This window comes from Sminthopsis crassicaudata, chromosome 6 (assembly GCF_048593235.1).
Source record: "Sminthopsis crassicaudata isolate SCR6 chromosome 6, ASM4859323v1, whole genome shotgun sequence".
Lineage (NCBI taxonomy): Eukaryota > Metazoa > Chordata > Mammalia > Dasyuromorphia > Dasyuridae > Sminthopsis > Sminthopsis crassicaudata.
The window spans coordinates 106643947-106659475 of record NC_133622.1 but is presented as its reverse complement, the minus strand read 5'-3'; the positions used below and the strand labels follow the sequence as shown (position 1 = coordinate 106659475).

The window sequence follows — 15529 nt, the reverse complement described above, 5'->3', positions numbered from 1 at the left end:
TGGAAAAAGCTTAAGAATACCTGAATTATAACCTCTAACTAGGTGCTTAGAGAATGAAAACTAATCAAGTCCAAGTTAGGATTTGTATATTCACATGGCTGGAGTTTCCTGGGCACAGTTCTTGTGCTTTAACTCATCTGGACATGCTACAAATGTATACTTTTGTTTACAGGAATATTGATAATAAAGTATGGGGCAACCCATCACCTCTACTGAAAAAAAAAACACTCAAATATCCATTTACATTTATAAAGCACTTTATAATCTACAAAGGGCTTTAATCCTAACAATCTTTCCATCACAAGTATTATTTTCCTCATAAGATATGGAAATGGATCCTCAGAAAGGTTAAGTGACTTGTCTATAGTCACATGAAGCAAGGATTTTTAAAAATTATTTATTTATTGGTTTTCACTAGTTATATTCAAAATAATTTTTTAACATTTGTTTTTAAGATTTTTGAGTTCTAAGTTCTCTGCCTTATGCCCATCCACAATTAAGAAACCACATATAAAGCTATGAAAAACATTTCCATCAAAGTCAAATTGTGAAAGAAAACATAGATCTCCCACTATAATGAAAATAAAAACTCAAGAAAAATTAAACTTAAAAGAGAAATAAAGAATGCTTCAATCTGTATTCAGACAGAATCAGTTCCTTCTTTGTGTGTAGACAGGATTTTTCATTATAAATCCTTCAGATTAGTTGTGGATGATTGTAGTGCTGAGAATAACAAAATCATTTACAGCTGGGTCATCCCAAAACTCTGCTGTTACTTTGTATACAAAATATTTCACTTTGTTCATGGAGGACTTTCCAGGTTTTTTTCTTTTTTCGTGAGAGCATCCTGCTCATCATTTCTCAGAGAACAATAATATCCCATCACAAACACATGGCCATCCCCTCAATTTCTATTTTTTTTTATCCTGAGAAGAGAGCTGCTATGAATATAGGGTTTTGAGGGGGGGACATGTAGGTCATTTTCCTTTTTTTGTCTTTTTCCCAAATCTTTTGGCATTCATGCCTAATAGTAGTGTTGTTACATCAAAGGATATGCATGAATTTCCAGTCCTTTGGACACATCATATTTTTTGATCATTTATCAATTGGGGCATGGGTTTTATTTTTTATAAATTTGCCTCAATTCCCTTTATGTTTGATAAATGAGATCTTATCTGAGAAACCTGCTTTGAAATTTTTTTTCAATTACTATTATTAATTGCATTTCTCCCCATTTGCTCTCTTCTTTTACCCTGTCCTCCTCAAAAGTGTTTTGCTACTGAGCAGACTCTTCCCAATATGCCCTCTCTTTTATCACCCTCCTGCTTTTCATATCCTATTCCCCTCCTTCATATTCAACTCATACCCATGCCCTCTGTGTGTGTGTATACATAGACAGATAGAAGTATAGATATAGATGTATATATTACTTCCAACTGCCATAATAATGAGAATGTTCTAATGAGTTACAAGTATCATCTTCCCATGTAGGAATGTAAACAGATAAACCTTATTAAGTCTCTTATGATATCACTTTCCTGGTTACCTCCTTATGCTTCTTCTGAGTCATATATATGAAAATCACATTTTCCATTTAGCTCTGGTCTTTTCATTATGAATGCTTGAAAATCCTTTGTTTCATTGAATGACCCTTTTCCTCTGAAAAATTATACTCAGTTTTGCAGAGTAGGTGATTCTAGGTTGCAATCCTGACTCTCTTGCTTTCCAGAATATCATATTCAAAGTCCTCAAGTTCTACTAAATCTTGTGTTATCCTGACTGTGACTCCACTACATATATATTTGAATTGTCTCTTTCTGGATGCCTGCAATATTTTCTCCTTGACCTGGGAGTTCTGGAATTTGGCTATAATATTTCTGGGAGTTTTCATTTTAGAATCTCCTTCAGGAGGTGATTGGTAGGTTCTTTCAATTTCTATTTTACCCTCTGATTCTAGAGTATCAGGACAGTTTTCCTGATAATTTCTTAAAAGATGATGTCCAGGATCTTTTTTTTAAATAATGGCCAATAATTTTTAAATTATCTCTTCTGGATCTATTTTCCAAATCAGTTGTTTTTTTTAATGAGATATTTCACATTTTTTTCTATTGTTTTCAATTTTTTTTTTGTTTTGCTTTATTATGTCTTGGTTTCTCATAAAGTCACTAGTTTCCAGTTGCTCAATTCTATTTTTTAAGGGATTATTTTCCTCAATTCTTTCCTACTTGACCAATTTTGCTTTTTAAAGCATTCTTCTCCTCATTGGCTTTTTTTTTCTTTTGTACCTCTCTCAATTTTTCCTTAATTTTTCCTCTCTCTCTCTCTCTTACTTGATTTTCAAAGTCCCTTTTAAGCTCTTCCATGGTCTGAGTCCAATTCTTATTTTTCTTGGAGGCTTTGGATATAGGAGCTTTGACTTTGTTATCATCTTCTGAGTGTGTGTTTTGATCCTTTGTGTCACCATAATAACTTTCAATGGTCAGAAACTTTTTTTTTTGTTTTCTGCTCATTTTTCTAGCTTATTATTTTGCTTTTAACTCTTTGTTAAAGTAGGGCTCTGTTGACAGGGTGGAGGGTGCACTGGTCTCAAGCTTCAGAGGTTTGTGCAGATGCTTTTAGAAATCCTTCTAGGAATTTGACCACAAGCCCTCTGTTCTTCCCTGGAGCTGTTAGTTGTGTTTTGCCCCACTGTAGCTGTAAGATCTAGTATGCTGGCCATGGCTGGGGCTCTGTTAACTAGGGCTGCACTTGGACTGCACCCCAGACTCCCACTCCATTGCCACAGATCCTCTCCACTGTTTCTGAGTTCTTCCTGGTGTCCCCGGGTTCCAGAAGCTTCAGCATTGCTTTTGATTCGGAGGTCCTGCCTCATTGATGGGAGAAGGGGAGAAGAGGAGGTAGGTCTGTGTTGGGATTGCTCACGGCATTCCCACTCTGGGTCCACAAACCTTTTCTGCTGACCTTCTAGTTCTTTTTTGGTGTTTTTGGGCCGAGAGATCTGAAAGCCACCAGTATTGTTACTTATTCAGAGGTCAAGTCCAGGCTGGGCTGGACTGGAACTGGGGCTGCACCAGGCTGCCCTCTCCAGGAATAGGCTGGACTCCCATCCTGGTGTCACAGATCTTTTCTGCTGGGCTAAGTTGCCTTAGGCTATAAAATGTTCTACTCCATCTTTTTGGGTGTTCTGATACTCTAAAATTTGTTTAGAATCATTATTTAAAGGAATTTGGAGCAGTTTGGGAGAGAGGTTGGGCAAGTTCCTGCCATCTTGGCCTCTAAAGCAAGAATTTTAATCTAGATCTCCTGCTACCAATCCCAGAACTAGCTCAATTAATCAAAGGCAAGGACTTCCAGCCAAGATGGCGGCGTGGAGGCAGACAGCTGCTTGAGCTCCGCGCTTTCTCTCAGGACTTACTTCATGACAAGCCTCAGAGTTAATGCTTGACCAGAAAAGAAACCCACAAATAATCACCAAGAGAAGACATCCTTGAAATTCGCCAGAGAAGGTCTGTGTTTGCTCAGGAGAGGGTCGAACAGACTGGGCACAGACTGAGGGCAGGCAAGCCACAGAAAGACAGACAGCTCACACAGCTCACACCGGAAGGGGGGAGAGGTACGATCTCTGCCATTCCTGCGAAAAGGCTTTTACCCCAGTATGAATTTTCCGTCTTGGCAGCAAGCCAGGAGCAGCAGAGAGGGTGTAAACACTGGAGGTGAAGATTAAAACCCCGGAAAGCTAGCGTCTCTCGGAACCGGCCACCCCCACCCCACCTGGAGTGACTCCGAGGTCTCAGAGCCTCAGAGCACAGATGCAGCACAGCCATCGCTGTCCTGTTAGTGGCTCTCTGCTGCCCTACCCCCAGTCTGTAGAGGAAGCCCATTAACACCATCCAGCCCCATCCCCCCAAAAAAACAGACCAATTGTTTCTCTTGTCAATTTGTTTTCTTCGATTCAGCTCTTGACAAAATGAACAAAAAATTCAAAAGGGCTCTAACCATTGACAGCTTCTGTATGGAGAGAGAGCAGACTTCAAATACTGAGATTAAAAACAGACTGTCCCCAGAGGAATCCCCTAAGGGGGATATGAGCTGCTCCTCAATACAAAAGAACCTCATAGAGGAAAACAAAAAGGCTCTCACAAGAGAGGTAGAAGAGAAATGGGAAAGGGAAAGGGAAGCTTGGCAAGAGAGCCTGGAGAAGTCATCCAGAGTGGATAAAGAGATCAAATCATTGAGAAATAAAATTAGTGAATTAGAAAAGGCAAATAACTCCCAGGAAAACAGGATTAGTGAATTGGAAAAGATAAACAACTCCAAGGAAAACAGGATTAGTGAATTGGAAAAGGCAAACAACTCCAAGGAAAACAAGATTAATGAGCTGGATAAAGAAATAAGCTCTCTAAAAAATAAAATGGAAAAAAATTCCATAGAAGAAAAAAACTCACTTAAAAACACAATTGGACAATTACAAAAAGATATTAAAAAACTGAGTGAAGAAAATGCATCATTGAAAATTAGACTCGAACAAGTAGAAATGAATGACTCAAGGAGAAACCAAGAGGTAGTTAAGCAAAACCAGAAAAACAAAACAACTGAAAAGAATGTCAAGTACCTTATTAGAAAGACAACAGACCTGGAAAACAGATCCAGGAGAGACAATGTGAGAATAATCGGACTCCCTGAAAAATGTGAGGAAAAAAAGAGCTTGGACACTATTTTCGAGGAAATTATCAAAGAGAACTGCCTAGACGTTTTGGAAACAGAGGGTAAAATAGACATTGAAAAAATTCATCTATCACCTACTGAAAGGGACCCTAAAAGCAAAACGACAAGAAATATAGTGGCCAAGTTCAAGAACCATCAGACAAAGGAAAAAATATTGGAAGCTGCTAGAAAAAATCAATTCAGATATGGAGGAGCCACAATAAGGATAACCCAGGATCTAGCAGCGTCTACATTAAAAGAACGAAGGGCCTGGAATATAATATTCCGAAAGGCTAAGGAACTTTGTATGCAGCCAAGAATAACTTATCCAGCAAGAATGAGCATCGTTTTCCAGGGAAGAAGAGGGACATTTAACGAAATAAATGAATTCCATCTATTCTTGATGAAAAAACCAGACCTACATAAAATGTTTGATCTTCAAATACAGAACTCAAGAGATTTCTAAAAAGGTAAAAAGAAATCTTGAGAACTATACTTCTGCCAAAAAAATGTGTAAAGAACATATCTACAATTTGTCTTAGAAACTAGAGGTGGAAAGGAAATTATATCATAAAAAAGTGTAAAGTGGTGGTACTACTTCTCATGAAGAGGCAAAGGTAACCTATTATATCTGAGAGAAAGAAAGGAGGGAGATGAACATAGTGTGTATCAATAGACATATTCGATTTATGGTGAAACTTCTTCCACTTTATTGAAAAGTGAGAGGGAAGGAGTAAGCTAAGGAGAAGGGAATACAGAAATTGTGAGGAAAAGGGGTAAAATAAGGGGAGAAACTTTAAGGTGGGGGAGGGATCCTAAAAAGGGAGGGCTGTGAAAAGCAAGTGGTGTTCACAAGTTTAGTACTGGATAGGGGGGTGAGAGGGAAGGAAAGGGGAAAAGCATAAGCAGGGGTTAATAGGATGGCAAGCAATATAAAATTAGTCATTCTAATCATAAATATGAATGGGGCAAACTGCCTCATAAAGAGGAAGCAGTTAGCAGACTGGATTAAAAGTCAGAATCCTACTATATGTTGTTTACAGGAAACACACCTGAAACATACATTCAAACTAAAAGTAAAAGGGTGGAGAAGAATCTATTATGCTTCAGGCAAAACCAAAAAAGCAGGAGTAGCCATCCTCACCTCAGATCAAGCAAAAACTAAAATTGATCTAATTAAAAGACATAAGGAAGGGCATTATATCCTGCTAAAGGGTAGCATCAATAATGAAGCAGTAACAATATTAAACATATATGTACCAAGTGGTGCAGCATCTAAATTCTTAAAAGAGAAATTAAGAGAGCTGCAAGAAGAAATAGATAGCAAAACTATAATAGTGGGAGATCTCAACCTTGCACTCTCAGAATAAGATAAATCAAACCACAAAATAAATAAGAAAGAAGTCAAAGAGGTAAATAGAATACTAGAAAAGTTTGATATGATAGATCTTTGGCAAAAGCTAAATGGAGACAGAAAGGAATATACTTTCTTCTCAGCAGTTCATGGAACCTATACAAAAATTAATCATATACTAGGGCATAAAAACCTCAAAATCAAATGCAGTAAGGCAGAAATAGTAAATGCATCCTTTTCAGACCACAATGCAATCAAAATTACATTTAATAAAAAGCCAGGGGAAAATAGACCAAAACATAATTGGAAATTAAATAATCTTATACTAAAGAATGATTGGGTAAAACAGCAAATCATAGACATAATTAATAACTTCACCCAAGAAAATGACAATAATGAGACATCATACCAAAATGTGTGGGATACAGCCAAAGCAATAATAAGGGGAAGTTTTATATCTCTACAAGCCTACTTGCATAAAATAGAGAAAGAGAGGGCCAACGAATTGGGCTTACAACTAAAATTGCTAGAAAAGGAACAAATTAAAAACCCCTAGACAAACACAAAACTTGAAATTCAAAAAATAAAAGGTGAGATTAATAAAATTGAAAGTAAAAAAACTATTGAATTAATAAAACTAAGAGTTGGTTCTATGAAAAAATCAACAAAATAGACAAACCCTTAGTAAGCCTGATTAAAAAAAGGAAAGAGAAAAAGCAAATTGTTAGTCTTGAAAATGAAAAGGGTGAAGTCACCACTAATGAAGAGGAAATTAGAACAATAGTTAGGAGCTACTTTGCTCAACTTTATGCCAATCAATTCGATAACTTAAATGAAATGGAAGAATACCTTCAAAAATATAGCTTGCCCAGATTAACAGAGGAAGAAGTAAGTAGTCTAAATAGTCCCATCTCAGAAAAAGAAATAGAACAAGCTATTAACCAACTTCCTAAGAAAAAGTCCCCAGGACCAGATGGATTTACATGTGAATTCTACCAAACATTTAAAGAACAACTAACTCCAATGCTATGTAAACTATTTGAAAAAATAGGGATTGAAAGAGTCCTACCAAATTCCTTCTATGACACAGACATGATACTGATACCTAAATCAGGTAGATCGAAAGCTGAGAAAGAAAACTATAGACCAATTTCCTTAATGAATATTGATGCTAAAATCTTAAATAAAATATTAGTAAATAGACTTCAGAAAATCATCCCCAGGATAATACACTATGACCAAGTGGGATTTATACCAGGAATGCAGGGCTGGTTTAATATTAGGAAAAATATTAGTATAATTGACCATATTAATAATCAAATTAATAAAACCATATGATTATCTCAATAGATGCAGAAAAAGCATTTGATAAAATCCAACATCCATTCCTACTAAAAACACTTGAGAGTATAGGAATAAATGGACTATTCCTTAAAATAATAACAAGCATATATTTAAAACCTTCAGTAAACATCATATGTAATGGCGATAAACTAGAACCTTTCCCTGTAAGATCAGGAGTGAAACAAGGTTGCCCACTATCACCATTACTATTCAATATAGTACTAGAAACTCTAGCCTCGGCAATAAGAGCCGAGAAAGAGATTCAAGGAATTAGAGTAGGAAATGAGGAAATCAAATTATCACTTTTCACAGATGACATGATGGTATACTTAGAGAACCCCAAAGACTGCTAAAAAGCTATTAGAAATAATTCAGAATTTTAGCAAAGTTGCAGGATACAAAATAAATCCACATAAATTCTCAGCATTTTTATACATTACCAACACAATCCAACAGCAAGAGATACAAAGAGAAATTCCATTCAAAATAACGGTCGATGTATAAAATATTTGGGAATATATCTACCAAAGGAGAGTCAGGAATTATATGAGCAAAATTACAAAACACTTGCCACAAAAATAAAGTCAGATTTAAATAATTGGAAAGACATTCAGTGCTCTTGGATAGGCCGAGCGAATATAATTAAGATGACAATACTCCCTAAACTAATCTATTTATTTAGTGCTATACCAATCAGACTCCCAAGAAACGATTTTAATGACCTAGAAAAAATAACAACAGAATTCATATGGAAGAACAAAAGGTCAAGAATTTCAAGGGAAGTAATGAAAAAAAAATCAAGTGAAGGTGGTCTAGCTGTACCTGATCTAGAACTGTATTATAAAGCAACAGTCACCAAAATCATTTGGTATTGGCTAAGAAATAGACTAGTTGATCAGTGGCATAGGTTAGGTTCACAGGGCAAGATAGTGAATAAAAATAGCAATCTAGTGTTTGACAAACCCAAAGATCCCAAATTTTGGGATAAGAATTCATTATTTGACAAAAACTGCTGGGAAAACTGGAAATTAGTATGGCAGAAACTAGGCATGGACCCATATTTAACACCACATACTAAGATTAGATCAAAATGGGTCCAAGATTTAGGCATAAAGATCGAAATCATAAATAAATTGGAGGAACATGGGATGGTTTACCTCTCAGACTTGTGGAGGAGGAAGGAGTTTGTGTCCAAGGGAGAACTAGAGACCATTACTGATCACAAAATAGAAAATTTTGATTACACCAAATTAAAAAGTTTCTGCACAAACAAAACTAATGCAAACAAGATTAGAAGGGAAGTAACAAATTGGGAAAATATTTTTATAGTTAAAGGTTCTGATAAAGGCCTCATCTCCAAAATATACAGAGAATTGACTTTAATTTATAAGAAATCAAGCCATTCTCCAATTGATAAATGGTGAAAGGATATGAACAGACAATTTTCAGATGATGAAATTAAAACTATTTCCACTCATATGAAAGAGTGTTCCAAATCACTATTGATCAGAGAAATGCAAATTAAGACAACTCTGAGATACCACTACCCACCTGTCAGATTGGCTAAGATGACAGGAACAAATAACGATGAATGTTGGAGCGGCTGTGGGAAAACTGGGACACTGATGCATTGTTGGTGGAGTTGTGAAAGAATCCAACCATTCTGGAGAGCAATCTGGAATTATGCCCAAAAAGTTATCAAACTGTGCATACCCTTTGACCCAGCCATACTACTACTAGGCTTATATCCCAAGGAAATACTAAAGAAGGGAAAGGGACCTGTATGTGCCAAAATGTTTGTGGTAGCCCTTTTTATAGTGGCTAGAAACTGGAAGATGAATGGATGTCCATCAATTGGAGAATGATTGGGTAAATGATGGTATATGGATGTTATGGAATATTATTGTTCTGTAAGAAATGACCAACAGGGGGAATACAGAGAGGCTTGGAGAGACTTACATCAACAGATGCTGAGTGAAACGAGCAAAACTAGGGGATCATTGTACACTTCAACAATGATACTGTATGAGGATGTATTCTGATGGAAGTGGATATCTTCAACATAGAGAAGAGCTAATCCAATTCCAATTGATCAATGATGGACAGAATCAGCTACATCCAGAAAAGGAACACTGGGAAATGAGTGTAAACTGTGAGCATTGTTTTTTTTGTGTGTGTTTTTGTTTTTGTTTTTGTTTCTCTTCCCAGATTATTTTTACCTTGTGAATACAATCCTTCCTTTGCAACAACAACAACAACAAAATTCGGTTCTGCACATATATATTGTACTTAAGATATACTATAAGATATTTAATATGTATGGGAATGCCCGTCATCCAGGGGAGGGGGTGGAAGGAAGGAGGGGAAAAATTCGGAACAGAAGGAAGTACAAGGGATAATGTTGTAAAAAAAATTACCTATGCATATGTGCTGCTAAAGAAAATGTTATAATTATAAAAATTAATTTTAAAAATGCTTAATAATAAAAAAAAATTAATCAAAGACAATGCCTACTCTGGGTCAAACAAAATAATTCCTACTCTCAAGAAGATAACACTACAAATACAAGTGCATATAGAGTTATATGTTATAAATGTATTCAAAAAAAATAAAAATGCATCTCCTCTTTGAAGAATTTTTTGATATATGATGACATTACATAAGTCAGTTCACTTTACTCCAATGACTTCCAGGCAAGCAGAAACAAGAAGATATCACTGAATGAGTGTGAACAAACAGCAAATCCTCAAAGAAGGCTACAGGCATCAAATGAATATCACAGTAGTAAGTTCACCAAAGACCTGAATGGACTTCAGTTGCCTTGCTGGGCACCTTCTGTAAGTAAAATAAATAAGTAGTGATTTAATGATCCAAAATATCCCATGGACTAAGCTATAACATGTTAGTAAAGTAGACACCTTTGGATTCTGTATAAGTTTTATCAGCCTTATCCATAAGGAAAATAGTTTTTCCACACATAAAAACCTTTAGTAGTGAAGTCAGGAGAACCTGAGTTCAAATTTGGTCTCAGACACATTACACTTCCTAACTGTGTGACCCTAGGCAATTACCCAATTGCCTCAGGGGAAAAAAAAAACCTTTCAGTAGCATATCTAGAACTTCTTGCTGATGTTTATTTTAAATGGTTAAATATTAAGTTTCATAAAGAGTCAATTTAATATCTAAAATTTGGGAATTTAGTTGGATATGGATAAGTCTATACCTTTTTTTAAGTATTAAGGACTTTTGAAATTCATACACATGTACTTTCCTTTGGCCAAACAAATGTTCAAAGAGGCCTAACTTGTCCTGAATAACCTAAACCTGCTAGGAATGAGAACTAGGGATGAGACTGGGATTGGTAAAAGTGCTCCCAGAAATCAAGTGAGACAAAGTTTCATGGAATGGTACTGAGGGTCATGGAATATTCAATGGATGGTTGATCAGAAGCCCTATAACTTATGGCAGTAGGTCAGAAAAAGAGACCACAAAGGGCTTCCTGTGAAGATGAAAATCAAAATAAATTTTTTTAGCTTCTCAGAGTTAGAAAGAGAGTCTAAGAATCTCTTTCTTAATTTACTCCCCCCCCCCCCAGGCTGGGGTTAAGTGACTTGCCCAGGGTCACACAGCTAGGAAGTGTTAAGTGTCTGAGACCACATTTGAACTCGGGCCCTCCTGAATTCAAGGCTGGTACTCTATCCACTGCACCAACTAGCTGCCCCCCCTCGTAATTTAATTTTTTTTTAGTTTACTTTCTTTCCCTCCCACATTGTGTTCTTCCCCTTCCCCAATTAAATAAAATGAGAAAGCAAATTTTCATACAAGTATGTCTGGTCAAGCAAAACAAGATCTTACATTGGCCAGGTCCAAAAATGTATGTTTCATCTTGCATCTTGAGTCCATTTCCTCTCAGAATTAGGATTTTAAAGAGGATGTGACTAAACAAATACCTGAACAATATTCCCCTGAGAAATGGTTATCCAACTCTTTTGAAGATCTTCAATGAGGAGGTAGCCATGATCTCTACCATAGTTCTAATTCTAAAGTTTGTCCTTATATCAAACCTCAATATGTTCAGAATTCCTAGTTCTGCTATTTTTTGTGTATTTTCTTTTCCTATTAAAATGTAACCTCTTTGAGGGCAGGCACAGTCTTACTTTTTGTTTATATTTTTTGTTCTTAGTACAAAACCTTGTACATAATAAACACTTAATAAATGCTTATTGATTTGTTGACTTGACTGCCCTTTAGATCAAGCAAAAACAAACAAACAAACAAAAAAGATGGATTCTTCTTCCAACTAGGTAACATAGTTGATAGAGCTGATATCAAATATGTTGGACTTGGAGTTAGGAAGATCTGAATTCAAATTCTATCTTGGATACTAACTAGCTGTGTGACCCTCAGCAAGTCATTTTACCTCATTAAGTCTCAGTTTCCTCATCTGTACAATGAAGGTAATAATACCAGCTACCCCATCAGGTTGTTGTGCAAATCAAATAATATGTTAAACACAGCAAAACTTTAGGTGCTATATAAAAGCTAGTTGTTATTCTGTATGACAGTTCCTTCAAACACTCAGTGATAGTGCTTATATCCCTGCATGTTCTTTCTCCTAAATCTTGTCTTCTTTTGTTCTTCCAATCATTTCAAGCATTACATGATCTTGAGTTCCATCACCATCTTTGTTCCCCTTCTCTCATTGTATTACAGCTTATCAAAGGCTTATGTGATCATCAATTCAGAGTTGGTGATGGATATAAGAGCTATCACCAAGTGTTTGAAGGAACTGTCCCTAGTCTGTACCATCTTTTAAGTCTTCCTACCCTAGACATATTCAAGAGTCTAGCCATATTGCACATTGGCCATTCCTCACACAAGACGCTTCAGCTTTTGCCTCCATCACTTTGTAAAGACTTCCTCCATATCCAGAACATTCTCTCTCCTCACCTGTAACTCCTAGAATCTTTGACTTCTTTTAAGATTCAGCTCAGATGCCAGTATCTTCAGGAGACCTATATTGATCCCTACTACTAGAGCCTTCCTCTTGCTTGAGATCAAGAGTATTTTTCTTTTTCTTTTGTGTCCCCAGAGCTTAGCACAATGCCTGAAATGTGGTGAGTTCATTTCAGATGTGGCTGACTTGGTAATCCCATTTGAGGTTTTCTTGGTAAAGATATTAGCTAGAGTGGTTTGCTATTTCCTTTTCTGGCTCCTTTTACAAGGAAACCAAGGCAAACAAGATTAAGTGATTTGCCTAGAGTCACACAATTAAATAATGTCTGAGGTGAGATTTGAACTCATGAAGGTAAATCCTCCTGACTCTAGACCAGGTTCTCTGTCTACCATGTCACCCAATTGCCCCTAAATACTTAATAATAGTGTTTATTAATTGAAATCTATGAAGACAAATTTGCCTCCCATTAACATATTTACTTTCTCTTATATTGCTCATATGCTATATATTTATACATAGACATCTGAGACTATGAATGTAATTGCTAGATCCTTTTTTGTGAATTTTTGGACATCTTTGTTGCTTTTCATTTCCCTATGTCATTGATTCTCAAAAGTACACATACCCCTGTGAATCCCCAAAACTTTTCGTGCCAAGGTCAAAATTTTTCAAAATAATATTAAGGTTTTATTTTCTTTTTTCACCCTCATTTTCTTATACTTGTACAGTGTTTTTCAGAATCTACATAACCTATGAATTCAAGATTTGTCTACAGATATGAAGACTGAGTTAATATCTAGCCTGCAGAATTGTATACTTGCCTTATAAAATAATGAATCTACAGGCTTGACCGGACATGGTATTTTGTTTGTATTTGTTTGCTATCAGCACCAACCAATTATTGAAGATCTTTTATGTAAAGGCTTGGCAACAAACACAAATGATGCTGAACCATTCAAAGTGTTGAATAACTTTTGAATCTCACAGTTTATCCTGGAACAGCTGTGCTGACATTTTCATCAGTGGCACAAAAGTGATGGTGGCTAAAATTATCACAAGTCAAGAGAGAGGCACCAAACTGCATGAGTAGTCATCGTAATCTTCATCACCACAAACTCAAAACAAAAAAAGCTTATTTCACTTAAGAATGCCTTCATCAAGCAACAAAAATTAATAATTTTATTAAATTTGAACCCTAAATACATATATTTTCAAAAATCTGTATGAAAAAATAGAAAGTATATATAACACATTTCTGCTTTATACCAAAGTATGATGTGATTGAAAGAAAAGCTTTTATGCAATAGTTTGTCTTGTGAGCTGAACTTGCTACTTTTTTCATTTTTGTTAGAAAGAATCATGGACAAACGCTGGTTTATTCTGGCTTGAGTATCTGAAAAACATTTTCTCAAAAATGATGTAAACTTGTCAGCTGAAGGAAAACATACAACAGTATTTGTCGACAATGATTTATCAAGCTTTCATTCAAGCTTTCAAGTGAAAATTAGAATTTTGGAAAATGTCTGTTACTATGAGCTTAACAGCTTTCCAATACTTTTAAAGACTTTTCTGATAATATAAATGGTGATAATAATGAATGTGGTGTTTTATATGATATAAAGAAATACATCTGGCTTTGGAAAACATATCTAATTCAATCAACCAATATTTTCCAAAAAGTCATGTATTCATGACTTTACAAAATGCATGAGTGGAAGAGCTACACAAAGTATAAGACAAATCAGTGGGTTTTAATGTAACAGAATACAAAAAATTCATTGATCTGGTTTCAGATTCTACATTGCAACTAACTTTTAAAAAACTACCACTTATGGATGCCTGACATAGTATCAAAGAAGAAAATTCATAATTATCTGAAAAGGTTATGAAAATATTCCTCCTTTTTCCAGCTACATATATGTGTGAAGCTGGATTTTCTTCATATACTTCAACCAAAACAACATCTTACAACAGACTGAAAGCAGAAGCACATATGATTATCTAGTTGTCTTCTATTAAGCCAGACATTTGAGAGATTTATAAAAAAATATAAAATAATGTCACTCTTCATGTTTTTTTGAAAATATAGTTATTTTCATTAAAATTATGTTTACATTGAAATGTAATGAGTTCCTTATTTTAAATGAATGAATAAGTACATATTTTAAGATTTTATTTTAATATGATAAATATCAATAGATATACTCCACATAAATAAAACTTTTTGAAAATTTCTCCTCTTACCATATCCTTTTGCCCAAGTTTTTTCTGAATTTATAAGACTTTCATTTCATAGCCTTCCCTCTTTATATATTGTTCTTTTTTCACCCTCATTTTCTTATACTTGTACAGTGTTTTTCAGAGTCTACATAACCTGTTCAAATGTCATACCATCACTGAGACAAAGTTTCTAAAGCTAAGGCTTCCTCCCAATCCCTATCTGACCCCAGGGCTTGTTGTTTATTGACTTGAAAGTATTAGCATTTCACTCATGGCAAACTTTGATGCACCCCCAAGATCAGTTTTTTTCTAGGGTCTTCTCTAGGTGTCTTAGACCAATTGCTTTCCCCTGATTTTTGTTTATTTCCACTACTCTACATTCCTTTTGGGGCAATCTTTTTCTGTGGAGGAAATTTGGAAAGCCAAAACTTTTCTGATCTATTCTGGCATGGTCCCAGAATTCTCTCTCCTCTGCCTTTTTCTAAAAGTGGTATAGTAACCAAAAAAAAAAAAAAAAAAAGTCCTTTGGGTTTTAAGCTAAAAGAACATGGTGGGAGCACTTTCCTTTCCCTTGAGGAAGAAATTAGCCAAGAATTTCAACTGAGCCACAGTCTGTAAACAATAAGCTGCATCTGTCTGAAACTATGTGCATCATTCCTAAAAGTGTCTAGTGGAGCTACATGACTCTGGAAAGATCAATTAACCTCTCTTTGCTAAGTTTCCTCATCTGTTAACTAGAGTAATAACATCTACCCACAAGAATTGTGTTGAAGATAAAATGAAATCATATTTTAATGCATTTAGCAAAAAGCATTATATAAATAAATTCTAGCTATTCTTATTAGATCCATCTGAGCCACGTTGGTAGAGATTGATGAGTTTTCCTTCATCATCATAATGGCTAGCATTTATATAGTGCATTAACGCTGGCAAAAAAAAAATTTTTTTTT

The 15529-nt window shown here is 35.4% G+C and overlaps 1 long non-coding RNA gene across 1 annotated transcript; it reads left to right on the top strand.

Annotated features, from left to right (window-relative positions):
• The first annotated feature begins 2611 nt into the window (after positions 1-2611).
• Positions 2612-14417, top strand: LOC141545877 (uncharacterized). Its single transcript, XR_012483165.1, has 3 exons — positions 2612-2897; positions 10096-10239; positions 13088-14417. It is a non-coding gene; the product is annotated as an uncharacterized LOC141545877 (long non-coding RNA).
• Positions 14418-15529: the final 1112 nt, after the last annotated feature.